Source organism: Protopterus annectens, chromosome 14.part0 (assembly GCF_019279795.1).
Source record: "Protopterus annectens isolate FY-2018-M chromosome 14.part0, PAN1.0, whole genome shotgun sequence".
In the NCBI taxonomy this organism is placed as follows: Eukaryota; Metazoa; Chordata; order Ceratodontiformes; family Protopteridae; genus Protopterus; species Protopterus annectens.
In genome coordinates this window covers 259,000,395-259,022,256 of record NC_056748.1, presented here as the reverse complement: position 1 = coordinate 259,022,256, position 21,862 = coordinate 259,000,395, and positions in this window count along the sequence as shown.

Below are 21,862 nucleotides of genomic sequence, written 5' to 3'. Positions count from 1 at the left end.
CTTGCAGGGAGTATGATAGGATGCTGGCTTGCCATGCTTTTCTCCTTTTAGAGAACCTAGCAAACTGTGACCTCTTCAAGGAAGAAGACAAAGAGAACGTGGAAGAAGAAGACATGGTGGGATTATGGATCTGGTAGGTATGCTGGAGGACAGCATGTGCCCAACTAAAAAAGTACTACAAAAATCCTAACCATTAAATACAAACTATTTATTGGATGAGGTTTATAGTACCACTTCCAGTATGACAGTATAATTAAATAACAAAAGAGATGGTATTTCAAGGGAAACTGCATCTCTTTATTCCAGGAGAGTTGTGATAGAATCACAGTTCAGTTACCAGCCATCCTTAAACCCATCTTCTGTTCAAGCCTATTGTGAATTAATGTTTGTCCCAATCCCCTTTAATAAAACACATCACACAAAAAAGGCATTTGATGGCCTTTATTCATTGCAGTAACATAACTTTATTGCATCATTTCAAATTGTTAATCACACCATGAGCATCATTGTAACCACAGCATGAACATCCTTGTAAACATATGTTAGGGCAGCGTATCCCAGCTCACCCCCCCCCCCCCAATAAGCAGCATCCTCACTGCCACTCACTTAATCTTCCTAATCAAAGCAGTGTCCTACCTCTCACTTTCATCCCCCAAACTCCTTGCATCAACACCCAACATCAAGAGGGGGAAAAGAAGAGAGACAGGTCTGCCCATCTTCTCTGCCTAAACACCCCACCTCAATAACCACCATCCAAAATGATCCACAATGAAGGGAAGAGAAGGCAGGTAACAAGATCATGCCTAAATCTGATCCTCTTCCCAGTTACACTCACATAAATGTCCCTAAACCCCACCCTACACCTACCTCACTTCCTTTAAACTTCCTTATAATAAATTAACCCTACACTTCCCAAAGTCTACCCAAACCTTCCCGTACTTCCTAGACTTAACATCCTTCCCCAAACTAAACTCCCCATCCCCCTTAAATTCCACTTAACCCCTAAACACTGATGATGTCCCATTCCCAAACCTCATTTGTCCCAATTCCCTTCAATAAAACACATCACACCCAAAAGGCATTTGATGACGTATATTTACTTCAATAACATAACTTTACTGCATCATTTCAAATTGTTAATCACACCATGAACATCCTTGTTACCACAACATGAACATTCTTGTAACCACACACCAGGGCAGCATATCTGGGCTCATCCTGCCCAAAAAAAAAATAGTGTCCTCAGTACTGCTCACTTATTCTTACTAATCAAAGCAGCATCCTGCAGCTCACTTTCATCCTTCAAACTCCTTGCATCAACACCCAACAACAAGAGGGGGGACAGAAGAGGAACAAACTTGCCCCTCTTTTCTGTCCACCAGTCAGACCCAAGTTGTTCCCCCTCACTTAATGAAAACTTTCACAAAACCTTTCAAAAATAAATGTAAATGTACATTGAACAGATCCAAACCAAACTCATTCAGGTGCACTCCACTGTCTCTTAACCAAACTGGGTCCCTGTCATCAAAGTCCCTATGTGTTATCATGTGCATAGCCAAAGCAACAAGCTGCTGCACCAAGCTATAATTAATAAACTGCCTTGTCCACTCTAACACCATAAAAGTAGTGGCATTCCTCCAATATAAACACGGTACTGTTTCAGACCACACAATGCACATCCCCAGGTATAACCTCTTCAACATAAACAAATCCACTCTTACCCTATACACCAACTGCTTCTTAGGAATTATTCCCAGGTGCCTGCCAAATATACCACCAATACTCGACAAGGCCTGATCCGTGACTGTACAAATGCAAACTCATCCATAAACTGATTCCACCTAAGGCCTCTAATACCATATGACTCTCCACCTAGAGGGATGCAAACCCAATTACTTACCAGTTGTCCTAACAGCAGCCCTGTTTGCCACCCAGTAAACATAAGAATATCCCAGGATGGAAATCTCCTTTCCTACAAAAAATAAAATTAAACTAATCAATTTAATCCATTATCTAATATAAGATAAAAAGGCATTAGAAGACCAACAACCCACCCTCTTAATGACCTCAACAGATACGCCTTCCCTTGTTAAATCCAAAGCCCTACCAATGCAAAAACCTCCTCTTAGAAAAACCCATACAATGCAAACCCCTCCTTATTATATATGCAAGCTGATTACCCATTATAACCTCACCATCTCAACCAAAAAAACAAGTCCTAAGGGTTCTCCTCCATGGGTCCACATCAATCTTCCATCCCAACCTACCAGACACATCAAGTCTTTCCTATCTTTCCCAAGAATTATCTGCATGCCCTTCCCTAATTGATCCATTTTATATATGCGTAACCAAATGTGCACTCCCATCAAAAACAAAAAATGACATTCCCCCCAAACTAATGACCCTAACAGTTGTGACACCCTGAATGCTCCAAAATATATCCATAAACACAAGGTTACCCATAAAACATAATCCACTGAATCACAAAGGTAAAGCCTTCAATAAAACTTTCAAATCTGTCTTGTCAAAGGCCACCGCATATCCATATTCACACCAACCACTCTTCCCCATTCTCTCAACATATAACTGACTATCCAGGACTTAGTAAAATCATTTAACCCAGCCACCACCACAAGTATACTGATTACAGCCAGGTCTGCCTTAACTGACTACACTGCCTTACCTTGTACCCATGACCAAGCCAAATATCACAATAATAGTTCTTTTGACCAAATTCCCTCCTCCTTGGACACCTGTAAAATAAATTTATCAAAAGCATATAGAGCCTTACTGTACTCTGTTCTGGTAGGCATTGCCCAAGATATGTGCACCATTTGACTAGTTACTTCAGCCTGAGATGCCATACCTCATCTGGCAAGCCATCGGCTCTTCAGCTGCCCTGGAACCAATTGTCAAAACCTGGAAAACTGAAATCGAGACAAACTATTGGCAATCCCATTCTGAGCCCCTGCCACATGCACACCTGTGAAAGAAAAATTAACTAACAAGCTCTGTAAAACCAACTTACTTTTTTATTAACAATAACAATTCAGACCTTGTAGTCTTTACCTGCAAAACTCGCACCACTGCCATATTGTCAAATAAAAAATAATCCTCGCTTCCCCCAACCACTTCCTCCAAACTACCGATGCAACCCAGATTGGCATTAACTCCAAAAAGGCAGCATCCTTCTACCACTCATCCTTTGAATTTCCTGGCCAACAAGTCACAAACCATTCCCTGTCAAAAAATGCACCCATTCCAATACCTACTGTTACATCTGTAAACAATTGCAATTCCTGTTGAACAACCCAAACTGTTTGAAAAAAGAGATGCCATTATATTGCTCCAAACGACAACAAAAGTGACCAATCCATCCTGACCAACTTATCAATCCTAACCTAATGATGTTTGGTCTTCCCCTCTATTAATAAAAAGGCCACCTACCTACAAAAAGTATGTCCTGGGTGAACTGCCTGACATGCAAAATGCAAAAGGGTTAAAAGCTCTATAACCTCCCTAATACACACCTTATCTTTGTATACCACCCATCCAATCTTTTCTTTCAAACATGCTATCTTGTCAGCTGGTAAACAAAATAACCCATGCTCTGAATTCACTAGCAAACCCAAGAGATCCAGTGCCTTAGCTGGGCCTTTCAGCTTCTGCCTAGCCAATGGAACCCGCAGTTCCTCACACATCCCCAGAAATTCTCGCATACCTTCACATGCTTTCTCAAGCCCTTTGCCTACTATCAAGAAATTGTTCAATTAATGCACCACCCTTTGTGTGCCCACCCACTGCTGCCAAACCCAATGGAGTACAGTGCTAAGTTTTTCAAAAGGAGGGCAGGCAACCGAGCATCCCATTGGCATAGCCTTGTCAAAGTAAAACTTGTTCCCAACCACCATACCTAACAATGGCCACTTATCTTCTCGCACCAGCAAGAGTCGAAAAGCAGATTCAGTGTTCACCTTTACCAACCACAGATCCTTAAACCCCCAAATAACATTCACAGCATCATCCAAAAATGCATAACTGACCTTGGCATCTTCTACTGAAATAAACTCATTAACAGGGTTTCCTTCTTGGTACGACAAGTAATGCGTTAACCGGAATTCACCTGCTGACTTCCTAGGTACCAGACCCAATGGCAAAGCATTAAAAATACCAAAGAGTGGGCTATCAAACGGGCCCACTAGCCTACCCACCTGCCATTCCTTCTCTACCAAACCTTCCAAAATATCATCCTTCCCCCGTACTGTTCAAATTCTTACAGACTCCTCCACCCACCACCAACCTTGATTTTATAGAAAACACTGGGAAAATCCATCAATTATCTCTTCCCTAAGCAACAAATCAGAAAATTGCTGGAGTGTATGCCACAATACTTGTACCTTAATGGGAGAATGCATCCGCTTGTCTTCCTCTTGCCTTCAAAAGGACACCTCTTTCCTCTGACCAAGAAAATTTCCCCCACCTTGCAGGCTTTGAAACTCCTGAAAAGAAGGTAAACCATCCAAGTCAGTTGAAAGCAAATTGCAACTAACCAAATTATTTTCCCTCCAGCCATACTGTACAGCTGGATGGCTTCCTGCACACTTTGAGCAAGCATGCAAGAACCTACACCCTACCAATAACGCCCCGCATTAAAGGCCCAACTTACCTGTGCCCCTTCTCCCCTATATCCCCACTTTACTAACCTCTCCAAAGCTTTCCATCATAGTGACTAACCATATATCAGGGTGTCTAACCTCCCAAAAGAGGGAGTTGCCCACCGCTTTCCGCTTCCAAAACTTCTGGTCATACCACAACCATGTGTTTTCTACCCATAGACATTGAGCTTCACAGATCATTAGAAAATAAACCGAGAGTGGTAAGGCCAAGGTGCTTTCTCCAACCAAACCACCATATAGTACACAAAGTCTAACACCCAATTTTCCCATGTTCATGGTCACAGCCTATCTACTCTCCTCCTCCCAAAGGCCACACAATCTGCCAAAAGATCTTGATTATTAGCTGATTCTGCTTCAAACAAGTGCTGAATCCCTTCCACATCAATTAACTTAAAGATATCAACACATTCCCCTTTTCAGATCTTTTCTTTAACAGAGTATGGTATGTGAAGGGTCAGAAAAACTGCCCCACTACCTTGCTCCAGGGCCTGTGTAACTAACCAATCACCTGGCCGAATCCCATAATCTGACACAACCTCATATAGTTGGAACCCCATCCCACCTATGGATGATGCAAAACTCCGCATAGACAAACCTATGCTACCTTCCACAGAAAATATCACCTTGAACCTGCCCTCCTCCCCCCAGACTCTGCTGATTCTTCATGGTGACTGCCACTTTGCCAGACTCCCAAAGTGACTTGTCCCAATCAATTCTCAAACTATTCCCAAAATGCACCAAGTCTGACATTCCTACAGGAACTCTGAACATGTCATTACCTGCAGCCGCCTCCTGCACCACTTCAGTGGCCAGAACATCTACTGCAACAGCATTTCTCAACTGCTGTGCCCACTTCCCTCAAGGCACTGACCCTCTCTTAACTGCCTGCTTCTCCACTTCTGACTGGACTCACCAGGTTCTTCACTAACTGAAACCTTACCCATTAGACAATTCCCAAAAGAGCTCTTCCATCTGCAAAATGATGACCAGACATCTCTCTCACAAATTCTGCACCTCATCCATCTGCCAAAAGAAAGACAAGAATAAGGCTGAAGAGAGAAAATACAGAAAAAAACACTACATATCTGAATTCACACACTTTGCAAATTTAATGTTCACCACAACGCTATGCGAAAGAAATGAAGAATTCTGTCATACGTACAGGTTACCAATAGGTGAGTTACAAACCCATAGTCACACAGCTTCCCATACTAGTGCTGGAATAACTAACCCACTGCTACTCAACACTACCAACTCAAAGCCCTACGAGCACTAGTTTGCCTCAAAGCACCTTGGAAAACTAACACATGCCTATAACTATCTACAGACATGTGCGCTACACACATACTCCAGCAAATCCAGCAACATACAGCCCAGGTACACCCAGACAATAATCCAGATGAATCCTTAACTAACTGGCACCCTGACACTTAACCTTGCTTAATACTCACATCCATGCTAACATCATACCTCTAACTATGCAACGGAAAAATCTGAGTAAAGCCATAAATAAAAGTGACCATAAATAAATGTGACCATAAATGAGATAAAATCTTCAAAATTAAGAACGGCTTTAAGTATTGCTCTTACAAACTCAGAAAGTTGATAAAATAACAGGTTTCATATTATCATGAATTTCTGAGGACTATGAAATCTGAATCTTAAATGTCTGTCATTGTTTCCTAACTTTAGCCTTTAACAATTTGCCACTACTTTGCCAGAAAACACATTTGCTGACAGCAGCCCTCAATAACTGAGCTAAATTATGAGGCCACCATCTGGATATTCTATGAAAAACTGTAATGTCAAGAGGGATTCACTTCAAAATCTTGAAAGCTCAAAATCCCTAATCTCAAAATACTGAACTCAAAATCTCGGAAGCTCAAAATACTGAAAACTCCTAATAGCGAATCTCATAATATCGAAAAATATACAGGACACCAACACTGAATATATTGCAGCAGAAATGCATACAAAAACATATTACTCTTCTACAATTATAAGCAGGAGGGCAAGCCCTCCCGCACCCTCATGTAGGGGGCCATGCCCCCCACACCCCCTGCTACTTAAATATATCCATTCAAGATCGCACTTCACAGAAGAAAATGGCAAACATACCATGACATGCTTCATGACTACCTGTTGTAACCTCAGTCATGTTCCCTTTTAATGTATTATACTACAACATAACTCATTTCAGTGTAGTGAAGAGTGATCTTGAAGCTGATATATTTAATTAGCAAGGGGTGTGTGGGGTGCAGGAGGCTTTCCCCCTACTTATATAGTTGGATTAGACTAATATGGTTTGCCTTTTCTTTGTTTCTGTATGGATTTCTGCTGTAATATAGTCAGTGTTGGTGTCCTGCACGGTTTTCAATATTATGGGATTCGGTATTATGATTTTCAGTATTTTGAGCTTTCGAGGTTTTGAGTTCAGTATTTTGAGATTAGGGATTTTGAGCTTTCAAGATTTTGAAGTGAACCCATTAAGAGGTATGGCTAACATGCTGTCCCTCAGATACACAGGAAAAGGCTTACAACTAAAATCATTTGTCGTTTTTTTTTTTTTTAACATCACTCCAAACACACACTGCTAGCCACGGATATATATATATATATATATATATATATATATATATATATATATATATATATTTTTTTTTTTAAACACTCCAAGCACACACTGCTAGCCACAAACCCATCACTGTAAAGCAACCCCCCAAAAATGCATTAAAATTGTCCTAAAGGAAGACTCCCATGACCGTTAATCTCACTATGCACATGCAAAAGCAATGGCCATTACTGGAAGTCAACTTTCCATCTGCAAACAATCCTTAATCATGCACCAGTGACAAAATGGCCATTTAACAACAGCATCAATAATCAAAGTGCGAGCATGACCCAGTAGAGCTAAAACTAGCTGTATCCCAAGCTAATTGCTACATATGGGCCAATCAAACACCTCCATTGTCCCTAACCCATGACTCGCACCATATGGTGTCTGTGCAAGGGATTAATTAATACTCTGGCATAACCCCAGCATTCAACGAAGTAAGAATCTGAACCTTCAATTTTCCTTTTACATTATTATTTTATTATTTATGTATTTATTCCATTTTTTATATAAAGGGAATGCTAATATCCTCCTAATGGACACCATGCAATCCAACCAACAGGCAACCCCACAAATTCCCCAAACAGCACTCAAGTCAGCTAAACTGAACCACCAGTCCTCCAGTAGCCAAGGGAGCCTCAGTCACCCTTGTCTCAAAAAAAAAAAACCAGTTTCACTTACCCAGTACCATCATGCCCCCGTTGTTCTCTAAGGCCTACCTATGTTCCAAATACCTACAGGTGGTCTGGACAAAGAACTTTTCTTAACAAAATCATGCCTAAATTTGATCTCCTTTCCAGTTAGACTCACATAAAAGCCCTATCATACAACTACCTCACTTCCTCTAAACTTTCCTTATAATAAATTAACAGTACACTTTCCAAAGTCTACCTAAACCTTCCCCTACTTCCTAGCCTTAACCTCCTTCTCCAAACAACCCCTACCTCACCTTCAATTTCACCTTATAGGTTCATAGGTTCATAGGTTCATACTAGGCTATCTGCCCAAGGGCATTTACACCTTTAGTATGGGCAACTATATTGCTGTGCCTCTGCAGTGACACTGAGGTAATCCATCTCCCATCCATTGGTCAAGATTTCTTTTTGAGACCCTTTATCCTTGGGGCATTCTTGATCTAGATGAGAATCCCTTCATGATAAGGTGGGCAATGTAGAAGGTCTTCCTAACTACTTTACAGACTACTATCAACCTGGGTCCCCAGGTCCCTGATAACTTCTTGCTCAGTGCAAGGGTATGACTATGCATTTTAGGCCATGGAGTTATCCATTTCTGTGAGACCCTTCTGAAGGATAACCTAACCCCTAAACACTGAAGATGTCCCTGCAGAAATTGGTTTGTTCCAAATCCTCATTTCTTGTATTCTGGCCTGCACTTTTTGGAATATGTTCAGCTTTAAAATGTTTCATCTTTGAGAAATTACTTTCAAAAAATAAAAATTAACTTATTTATGTTTGGGTTAAACAGATATTCCTCTTTATGATATCATAACGTGTATTGGCAAGGCAAATAAAGCAAGTATTTGGGATAAAATATCACACAAGAACATATATATTTTTTGTTGTTGTTTGCTCTTTCTGCCATTGCTGCTTGCGGATTATCAGAACCTGCCGTTGTCTATCAGCCCATCTGTTCCCTTCATCAGGCAAGAACTGAAAGGGTTCATCTTCAAGGCAGCCATAGAAAAGCATGCTCAGGTTTATTTGTTTTCTCCCCAGACTTAATGCTGTATGCACTTAGTGAGGCACCGTGAAGGGGATAATACAGTGGGCTAACAGAGGAGAATATCCACTGACTTCTGCTAATAATGTTCACTCCAAGAAATTCTGGATTTCCAACTCATAGCAAAAAGTGATAGTCTCTTAGCGCTCCACCAGGGAAATCATGATGCCATATGTATCTCTGAAAGCACAACATCCCCATCCTCACTGCCAGATTAGATGAGTAGGCCACAGAAGCATAGCTCAGCTGGGGCAATGGGGGGCAGCCACATGATGTGTAGAGTGTTAAAGGGAGTGATTGGCAGATCTCGATTAATTCTCAGTGCATTACAGTATTTGAATGCTGGTCTTGCATATGTAGTCAGAACTGAAATACTGTAATACTCTGTGACTTCAGTGCATCACTGCCATTCAGGAAAGAATTCTGGTGTTGCATTTGCAGTCAGACATGAAGCATCCTAGCGCTCTGGGTGTGCTATAAATTGTAGCAGCTGCTTGCTACTAATGTTACAGTTTGCTATAGTTTAAAATTAGAGAAGTGCCTCAACTAAAGTTGAAGCGGGGCAAACTGGGGGACAGTACTGGGTGCAACAATACCTAGATCCACCTCTGGTTGGCCAAACCCCTTTATTCAACCTCCTCTCCCTGCCTTGTTCCTCAGGTACTAAGGCCACTAATCACACTCTGGTCACCATGGACAGAGTCAGGGCTCTATCCATCTGTACCATGGTGCTACCGACAGGCAAGAGCACTTCTTATGGCAGCAGCAGTAGTGAAAAAGTAAAAGGATACTGACAGAATGAAGACTCATTTGTCCACGATAATTTCTCATCCATATGGAAACGACTGTTTGACTGAAAAAGAAATTACAATTAACAATTTTCACAACCTGGTCTTTTTTCTTTTATCTAAGATAGGCGTACCTCTTTTTTTTCCCCAAGCAAAATTATTTTATTCAAAAGTGCACTGAATATCAGTTCTGTGAAATGACATTCTACGGGCTATTCTGTGTCTGGGTGCAAAGCTTGTTCCTCTGTGTAGTGACATCTTAGAAAACTTTTTATTTATTGTCAGACTGTGGTATCTTCTGGCAAAGTTTTCCTTTCCATTTTATTTCATAAGACTTAAATGCATTTGATATTTAATGCATGCATGAGTGTTGAATCGATGCGTGAAAATATACATGTAAACAATGAGCTCACTAATTCAGCTACAACATCTTGGAAAACAAAGCCAATGCTGACCACATTCCTTAACAAAATCTTTTATTTTATCAAAACTGAGAAGAGAGAATATATTTTATATATATATATTATATATATATATATATATATATATATATATATATATATATTTTATATATATATATATATATATATATTTTTTAGTTCATTTTCATATCGATACAACATGTAATGAAACTTGGTTATTTCTACATAAATAATTGTCTATAGTTTAGCAGGTCTTTCTTGCTAATTTAATTAGTAAACATTTAAGACATCGAAAGAAAGGGCAATCTACTGTTTTAATGAATTGAAAATGTCTTGATAAATCCATCATTTGATCAAACTAACAAGAACCAAAACCAAAATAAAAACAAGACAAAATAATACATGACAGAACTACTCCATAACTCACAGCCTAAAGACTAAATATACTACTGAAGAGGCCAGAGACCAATTGCAGTATTTTCTAAGTCTAGTACACCACTGTCAGGCTTAGTGAATGATGTAGGATGAGCTATAGCGATTCACAGTAGAGGTGTTGTCCATCTGAACACTTTATATATGATTCAGTTGTGAATGTCTGACAATTTAATCTATTACAGCAGGGCATATGTAGATAAATATTTGATATCAAGAGATGAAGCCAAAGCAGAATATGACAATGTGATCAACATTAAATGTTTGATAAAATGTGTGCATTACATATTTTGTGGACATGTCAACTTAACATCTGACATTTGATCAATAAGTTGTTTCTTATTGCAATATACAGTTTTGACTCTTATCTGTACTTTTTTCTGAATGAATGATAAGAAAAAAGAGTTGTAATGTGTCTAAACCATTAGACACAAGTTACAATATATACTTTTAAGTCATATCTAGAAGTTACATCTTCGATATTTATTTGTATATTTATGTGATTTATTATTTACTTTTTATTATATTTTTTATTATATTCTCACATATACAGATGATAGTTTTACATACTACATACATATTTATATCAATCAATTCACATGAGACTATATATATTAATAGTGATGATAATACTTACAGAAGCCATATATATATTTGGTTACTTATATATTTATTCATTTATTATTATTTATATATTTTTTGATATATGTTATCAACAGATTAGTGATTTATAATTTTTATAATTTTCATAAATTTCATTTAGTTATATTACTTAGTTATATTTGATGACTAGGGTCTATATATGACATTCATATTCATATATATAGGCACACAATGATGTACAAAGACTCAGTAATAGTCATATCATGTTATACATTATATACATGTTAACTCTATAAACAAGATGTAAATGCTTAGAAAGAACAGAAGCATATAAATTTATGAATTTTAATTCTAAGTCTTGTATATCCACCTGATAAAATGCATCATCCTTCATATTCATGTAATAATTTATGACAGTTTGATTTCAGTGATTCTCTGTCATAGTTATGTTTTGGTTTGAACATATAGTTGCACATAAATACATGAATTTTAAGATGTTATAAACAAATGAATGTTTCTAATTTTATTTCATTTTATCTTATTTTATTTTATTTCCATGTTTATTTGTTTTATTTAGATGGAATGCTTGAGCACATGGAAAGAGTACTAATATTTAACAACAGTAATGTATTTAAGCAATGGAATTGGAAAGTTGCGTTATAGCTAGATACCAACTATAAATATAGAGTTGCACCAAATGTTAAATCTAACATAATTAAAACACTGTGTGCAACATAATGTTATATAATATAAGGCATAAATAATAGATGATATCCAACTGGGTGAGGCTTTGATTGCTTAATTGAATGCATTCAATGAATTTGTCAATCAAGTGATTAGAGATCACAACTAGAGATATAAAAACCATTGTATATCTCGATTTTATCCTGAATAGTTAATTTCTGCTGATTTTATCAAAACTGTAATAAAACTAATGCCACATGTAAAAGCCCAAAGGAAGGAAAGTAATAAATACTATTAAATGCAAAGTTTTAAAGATTAAAACTGTTCTAAGTTTCAGATTAAAATGAGCTAATTATTCTGTTTTGCATCCTGTATTATACATAGATTCTTATAAAATGCATTTTTACCAAAATAAATGCATTCTGTTACATTCAAGCTGTGTATATTGGCTGCCAACCCAGTGTTCTTGGCAGCTGCTCAGTCATAAAAGCATACTGAAACGTATTTCATTTGTATCCAATAAGCATTCAACTTAATATTTACATGTTAGAATTAGATTGAATAAAAGACTACTATCATCTCTTTTACAATTCTATTTAACCAAGGTTAACCTAGTTATTTAATATTCAGCTGCTGTCACATGTTGAGCTACTTCAGTAAAACATATATTACAGCTCACTGATTTATGATTGTTCCCTATTGCATTTATATATTTAACTTAAAGTTATGTTTGTAGTTTGTTTGCATTATATTTTCTATGTGCAATGCTTAAATGTGTATTGTAATGTCAGTGGTTCTGAAATTAAAAGTTTAATTAGTTGAGACAGCATTTGTGTTTAGAGGCGTCTGTGTCTCCCAGAAGCTGACACTGACCTTATTTCCCAAAAGAAAAAGGCTAAAAAAAAATGTGCTTGCAGGTACAAGAAGATAAACACTGAGCCAGATCCAGGAAACTGTGCTGTATCATGGTAAGTTTATGTGTAAGATGGGCAGCCATGCACAAGATGTGTGAGTTAGAAAAACAGGCTGCACAATTTGGCTAAGTCAAGCAGCATAGTCAGAAGCAGTATATGCGAATGGCCGTAATAACGAGCATCATTGTTATAATCAGCATCTTCATGCATTGCAAATGAAGCAAAACAAAATGGCAGAGTGATACCGATGTGTGTATATATATATATATATATATATATATATATATATATATATGTATATATATGTAAATGACATGTAAAAGAACTGTACCTGCTGTATATTTGAAGTTGTTTGAACGTTTGTGTTTAGCTTTACTGAATTACTAAACAATGTTCTGGGTTGTCACAACTTTAGTAAAGAAGCTCTTATTGCTGCTGCTATGGCCAACAGTTAACTATGTCACCCTAGGAGGTAAGGATCATCTAAAATGCCTATCATTTCATGGACTCAATGACATTGACATTGTAGATAGGTACCACATGGATCGGAACACCATTAAAGAAAGAGAAGACGTGTATCTACCTCATCTACAACACCATCAGAGTTGTACAGTACATATCCCAGTAGATATTAAGTTATGCATAGCATTACATACATTAGACACAGAAACCTTTTATTGATCTACTAGGGATACACTGGGGATATCTCAGGCATCAGCCTTAAGAATATTCCATCAATTTCTTGATGCCATGCTTTGTGTCAGAGCACATGTAATTCCCATGAATCCTAAAGGACATAAGCAACATCATGTGGGATTTCTATGATATAGCTCATTTCTCTGAGGTACTGGGAGCTGCCGACTGCATCCAGATTTAAATAAAGGTCCTATCAGGTAAACTGGTAAGGGGTTACATAAACAGCAAAAGGTATCACTCCGTTCATTGCTAGGTGGTCTGTAATGCACAGAATATTATCTACAATGTGTATGTGCAGGACAGTCAGCCAGTCATGACTCCTTCAAAATGCACACTTGTAACTTATACCAGTTGGGGGTGATTTCTCAATGGGCAGCTTATTGGTGCTGCTGAATATGCTGTTGAACTCTGGCATATGACATCCATAAGAAATCCACAAAAGTAAACAGACTGTGGATACAACCATGTGCAAATGCAAGTAAGAAACATCAATGAGTGTGTGCTTGGACTGCTGAAGACACCTTTTTCTGATTGAATCTGGCACATATGTAAAAATAGTGTCTACGTGTGCAGTGTTACACAAAGTTATACATGGAAAGCAGTTATAGAAGAGTGGGCACTTTCAGGGGAAGCAGTTCCCAGCACAACAGGCAGTGGAGGCTAAGTCAGATGATCAGTCAAAGGACAGGCCAGCAGTAGGGATTGACCACACCAGATGGAAGCAGGTGCAGTATGCCATGGCAATAGCAGGGACACAGTGACTTGCATATAGCTTCAGAACATAGTATGCAAGAGTAAAACAGATATATTACAATAAAAATGATGCAAAACTAAAACTATGCTGTGCTTACCTATGAATATGCCGGCCACACTGTGCATCAGACAAGGAACAGTTGTTATTTGCAGAGGTGGATAAGGGAGCATAGGAGATAATGTCTTTCACAGGGAAGTGCTCGAGATTAAGTGTAGAGGAATATGAAAGTAAAAAGTGCATTTCTGTAAAATTTCATTATGGGGGGGGGGCTGTAATGTTATGAAGGGCCAGTGTCATCGATGACTGAAGTGTGGGTCTGAAGGTATACAACCTCAGCAACAGTTGCATCATTGTGACTTGGTCTACTTGACAGGTCTAGAGCATTCATGCCAGAAAGTTTAGCATTCTGTGCACACTCCCAACCTCAGGAGAAGTCGCTAGAAGGAAATGCAGTGGATGTTTCATGAACACGGCTTGATGCTGTTTCTCTGCATGACCGTAAGCAACATCTTCTGTGAGGCATGCCACCATGATGTTGACAATGAACAGGCATGGCCTCTCCTGGAAATAATCGCCTCCACAACAGATAGTGATGCAGAAGTACTAGCCCTGAGAGAGTGGGATTTCAGTCATCCATGGCCACATTGGCTAAAATCTGTGTAACTAGAAGTTCCATGAATTGCCCCTTTCTACAAGCTGGTGAGTCAGAAGACACTGCATGTTTCATCATGTTATCGAGCCTGTCCAAGGAATCATGCAAAGTACATATACACTCTTGTAGTTCATCATACAAATCCTGCATCATCCTCGGTATCTCTGTCATGGATGTGATGGCACTACCTTGTGCCTCCATAATGGCCCTGCACTTATGTTGGGTTTCAGCAACTGACATACCAACCTCAGGGGGATGGGGGTGTAATCACATATCCAGCCAGCACTATACCACCCCTAGTGAATCTCTATGTGCATGAATGCTGTAGACAGATTCTGATATCTGTCTTCTGAGGGCCAGCACACTTCCCTGATCAATAATTCCCACATTAACCTGTGTTCTCTGTGAGGTGTGGATAGCTTGGGTATCTATAGGTGTGCAGGCCCTGTCCATGGTCCATGCTGGGGATGCAGTGGTCACATTACCTGTGTCCAACACACAGTCTTTCCTCCTTGTCTATGCCAGCTAATCCTTGCTATCATTATCAGAAGGTGCAGGTCCTCCAAAATCAGGTGGGGATAGGTGTACAGTGTTGGTGTTGGATAAATAATCACCTGTAAATACACTAAAGAAAAAACAATATGTAGTGTAAGTGGCCCAGCACTGCAAGTATATATACAACTGAGTTTTACAAATGCAAACAAATCTTGTGTAAATACCTTCTGCAGATGGTTGTGGACACTGAACCCCTGATGTACCAGTATACTGTAAGTACATCATATTTAATATGTTTTATAGTGACTAAGGGCTACAGAGGACTTACAGGTACTAATACACAAAAACAGGAATACATACCTGGGAATCTGCAATAGATTGCATCTGTAGCTTGTTCAATTCTGCCTCAACATTCAGCACTGCATTGTTGGACTCTGTAGATATGCCCTTCCCTTTGAGAGAGGCCAAGATCTCCAATCTTATCATGGCAGGTGATACACTTGATGGCCCCTTCCTATTGCCCTATGTCCCCATGCTAAATGTTATGCTGTTGCTGGGCAGCACATATTGTATCAGTGACCCTGTGGTACATGATCTCATAACCATGTTCCTGCCACTAACCAAATTAATGTTGGTCACAATGATTCCAAGTCATGGTCATGGCAAGCTGAATGTAGGCCAACAAGCCATTGTACATGGAAACAGAGGGCCTTGAGTAGCACCTTCTTCTCTGCATCTAAGAATTTCAGCATCTAAGAATTTCAGCATACATGTGGATCATGTCACACCAGATGGAACACTGTGTTTCTGTTTGGCATGTTTTCTAGACATTGCTGTGCTGGTATGGAAAATATTGGAATTAATAGCCTTGTTCATGCATGGTTCTTACAAATCCTAACACCATTAATATTCTCAGTAGCCATATTGCATGCTGTTTGTATGTCTGCATCCACAAAATAATGTCAAGCACCTAGTTTCTTTGAGCATATGTCCCCCACTAAGAAATCACACACCATTGTAACTGACCAAGAAAAAACAGCTGTTATTTAGTGTTAGAAATATTTTTGCTGTTGGGATATATCAGTAAGAATGATTCACAGACTCATTGTGACTACAGTTTCACAGTGTCAGGATTTAAAGCTCTCAGTAACCATGAATCACACAATTGCAGCATCGATGGCCTGTAGACTCACAATGAATGTACTTTTCATACATGTGAAGTTAAGGACTCACACGTTGTCAGACTCATAAAATAACAGACCTGTATAGGACAATCTGTTCTGCTTCAAAAGCAAAGTGCAGTGTATCATGATGCCAGATTGCAGAAAACAAACAGAAACTTGATGCCAAATGCTTCGTTTGATATTTATGGACACTATTCTGGCTTATATTACACAAATGGTGTTTTAAACTGTTTCAAAAAATTATATTATGGTGTACTGCACTTAAATAATGGGCATTTTTTTTTTCCATTGCATTATGTGGCTGGTTTTGAGCCTTATCACATTACAGCAATTGCAAAAAACTGTGTAAGGCTGGCTGATTTATCATGATCAGGGTGCCTTAAGGTGCTAACCCCCTATGTACTGATCAGTCAGTTGTTATATTTCAGCTACCTGCTGCTAAAAGGCTACAACTTAATCAAATATAATATTTTAAAATGACAAAAAATATATAACATCTTTCTTCACTATAAACTCACTGTCATCTAACCATGTCATATTAATTCTGATACAGCCTGATACCTATTATCCTATTTCAGACTTTTTTTCAATCTGCTATGTTTTAAGGCAACTACTTGGAGTCATAGTTCTCAAACTATATGCACTTGAATCATGAGCAAAGCCAATAATATTCAAGAATTCTTCTTCGTCTTCTTCTCCTTTCAACTTTTCCAAGTTAGGGGTCGCCACAGCAGATCACCTGTCCGCTCATGATTGGCAGTGGAGTTTTACGGTGTCGAGTTGTCAGCCAGCACCCAACCTTCCACAGAAAACACACATAAGCACACACTCACACCTAGGGCCAATTTAGAGTGTCCATTCCACCTACAGCATGTCTTTGGGATGTGGGAGGAAACCATAGCACCTGGAGGAAACCCATGTGACCACAGGGAGGACATGCAGACTCCACACAGAAGGCACCCCAGCATAGGATTGAACCGGAGAACCTCTTGCTGTGAGGCGGCAACGCTAACTGCTGCACCACCATGGCCGCCCCCAATAATATTCAAGAATAAAGGACCTAAATCAGGGATGCCTTTTTGAAATATTATTATCATAGAGTTAGACAGTTGACAAGATAAGAGTAGATGAATTATCTGTAATTGCACTGAATGTCCTTATCTGTTTACTATAATATACCACCTTTCTTCCGAAAGTATTTTTTAGGAGGACAAGAGCAAAATTATGTGTCAAAATCAGAGATCATATCCCAGACTCTGGGGAATACAGGGATAAAGATCTGACTGTCACCCACATGACCTGAAATCAATAAGCAATATGGGAAGGTGGAAGATCTGGGAAGAGGTCTGTGAAAAAAATATGACTTTAATCACCACACTTGCCTGGAAAGAAGAGTTGAGGTGTGCCCTTCTTTACATGGTGTCCTGGAACTCCAGGGAAGTGGTCTAGGTAGCTCCCCTGAGAACAGGACTCCAGGAGATAGAGATGGGTGGGTCTACGTAGCCCAACCTGGTGTGGTAGCTCTTGCTGAGGCATGCTAGAGATGAAGTATAGCTCTATATCTGTGGTATAGGTGGTACCTCCACGGTGACATGGAGCCCATGATACCATCAAGGAACTAGTTAGGCAACATACAAAAACAGTGCTAGTAGCTCTCTGGATTAAAGACTCCACAGCTGGCTCTCTCCTCATAAGGAATACATGAGTTTGGCCAGCTGACTGTGGGGAATGAATGGTAAAGCAAGCAGTAAGGTGCAGAAATACATAAATAATCACAGATGTCCCTAAAAATGTGAAACAGTCAAGATGCATATCTGGAATTTATTTTAAAAATCGTAGTTTTCTGTCTTCAGTGCTGAGCAGATACTGTTAGTATTAAAACCTACCCTACTGCTGCAAATCTATGGAAAATCTTTGCTTGGAAGTGCATTCAGAATATATTTTAACTTTACATGAATACAGTGTTGAATGGTGTTAGCTCTGGTCATAACCAATACAGTATTTTATTCTTTATAATCTTAATTTACATATTCATGCAAGCCAAAGGATAGTTGATCTCCTGATTTTGGGTAAAACATGTTGATCACTGCATATGATCAGATAAATCAATAGAAAGGGCACATTTACTAGAGAGTCTAGGGAACCAAATATCCGACAATAGCTTAAAATGTATTTATTCTAAAGTAAAGAAACATGTCATTAGTATTTATTTTCTTTAAAATAAACAAAACAAAATGAGATGCCCTTGTTGACAGTAGCCATGACCAGGATGCCTTATGGGAGAAATGCTATACACCCCATCTTGGCCAACTAATTTGTGGGATTTCTTCTGTTTTCCAAACATGATTTTCATGATATGATGTCTACTCATAGGATGGCAAGGAATGTAAAGCCTGCAAGTTCTCAATAGTAAAGATAAAGTGGATGTGATGGTTATCATAAGGCTTGAATTTTTTTTTTATAACTCCTAGCAGGCAATTATGGGCAGTAGTCAGCTTTTCATGACTAATGTTGCAGCACATATATAACAAGTGAGCAATAGTGAGAAATAAAGTTGGCATTCATTGCTTTAGCCCTTTTTTAGATATTTTATTACAGTGAGACATCTGAGGTATAGAAAAGAACAAAGCTATTATAATTGTTGGATGTGGAGCTGTCTGTGGATGAAAATGACGGTTGTTGCTTGCTCATTATTTGGGCTTAGCAGGACAAATGTGATCTGTATAAAGCTATTTAAAATACTTTACCTTTTGTACTATTTGTATGACACAAAGTTGAAATAAATTACTGGAGCCATTAGTTTATTGAAGTACATAAAGTCAGCAACAAAGCTATAACTGCTGAATGTGATGTCTTGTCTGTCAAGAAAAGGAACTGTCCTTTTTATTAGTTTAACTGGCCATTCATCTGGCTTTGGAGAACTATTGAATGTTCATGTGAAGTAAGTTGGACTACTTTATTGTGACTAGGGTGTGTTTGTGGAAACACTATGCAAAATATTTTTTTGGTTATCATCATTATTATTGTTATCATCACCATCATCAACATGATCATCATCGCCACAGTTGGACATCTGAGGTGAAGTCAGTAATATGGCTTTAATTGCTAGCATGTGTCTGTAGATGAAAATGACTGATCCTGTCACAATCAAGTTAAACAGTTATTATTATGGTTTTGAACGGCTCGTGCATTTATATAAAGCAAGTTGGAACACTTTAGTGTAGAGTTTTTATCTCAAACAGACATCTGAAGTGCACACACTTAATAAAGTGTTTGCCATGGTTGAGGACACAGGTTGCCTGTGGAAGCAAGTGTTTAAAAATAACTTAACCCTACTGTTGTTATATCACTGGTAAACAGTCTGCAATTTGGCATAGGTGCAATAGTAACAGAATGTATTCTACTTGCTGAAATCAGTATAAAACGTGTTATGGTTTTGCTTGTTTGTGCATGATTTTGAGTAAAGATATATATATATATATATATATATATATATATATATATATATATATATATATATGTGTGTGTGTGTGTGGGGGGGGGTGCAGTATATTTACCAGTAAAAATGCTGGCATATGTTTTTTACTTTCAATTACAGTAAAGCCTCAGCACCTTACAGAACAAATGAGGATCTTTTACAGTCTTGGCAAGATGTGTGTGATAGCAACTGATCATAGACACTGAGAGTAACCGGGCAACTCACACAACTTGGTTGGCTGGTTCAGCTCTTGACTATGCTTCCTTCTGTATGGCATATGAATGCCTTTCTTGCTTGTGTGGTCTTTGGCCATGATCCCAGCATCTTTGTTTTTTTTTTTTTGGAGTATGCCTGACATTCCTTAAATGTACCTGTAGGTAAATGCACAGTGTCAGAGACAACTATATGTGTGTGTCTGCATTTTGACATAGTCTAGTCTTGTTAGAGACAGTGCCAATATACACACACACACACACACACACACACACACACACACACACACACACACACACACACACACACACACACACACACACACACACAATATTGGGGAGGAGGAGGAGGTGCATTCATAACTTTTCAGTATATCATCTAGACCTTTAGAGCTTCTGGTGACCTTGTGGCCTCCATAAGTCCAGCTTTATAAGGGGATTTTTGACACAGGACAACTAGAACATCCCCGTCTTTATTTTCTCTCCTGGGCCTTACCATATCTAATGCCAACCCTGCTCACAGGTATGCACAGAAGGTTGCTGTAGTTTATGTTTTGGATAGAGATAATGTAATTATTTTTAACTTTCTTCACAATCATGCATCAGAAGTTTGCAGAAGGTCACTATAGTTTGCTAGAGGCAGTGTACTGTGTATGAACAAGTTGGAATACATTATTATGATAACTTTTTTTCACTTTTCAACCAAACATCAGGTAGTACACACAAGTGACTATCTTAGGGGGATTAAGAATGAATGCATGCATGATAATTTACTATCATTATATTTTATTTACTTCTTCTTAGGAACATTGGGCAGAATTCAATAAACTCAACATGGCTCACTAAAAAAAACACGTATACAATGGCACACTGATTTGAATTCAGTAAGCGGATCTAAACATCAAAAACATGGTAAACACGGTGGCATGCTAATTACTGCATAAACATCTGAATTGTATGATAATTGGCCGGTCCAAGATGACTGAGCTATTCAACAAGCTATAACGCAATCTTGTACACTTAGTGCAGCCTTTTCCCTTGCATTCCAAGACCTACTGGAATACAGCCAATGAAAATACGTAGAGTAAAAGACCATTAGGGGCGGCTGCTGCTATTCTACATATGTATGTGCAACAGGCTCGTCTATGCTACTGTTGCTGATGGACTTCAGACCACGAGGAGAAGGGCCTGTTGACCCCATTTAACTTTTTATGGTCAGCATGAGGTGGAAATAATAGAGTGCTACAGGGTAGATAGAGACACACTCCAGGAACTCTGCAACCTCTGCTGTCTTCACTTGAGAGTAAACCTGGGGGAACCAATATCTTTGGAGACCAAGTTATGTGTAGCAATTACAGTATTAGCAAAAGGAACATATCAGAGTCATACAGGGACCATGCTGGAGGAAGTCTAAGGCATCAGCATCCAGGATCTTACACCAATTCCTGAATGCCATGCTACAGCATGCCGGAGACTACATATATTTCTCCTGTACCTCTGAATGCAGAGCTAGAACTA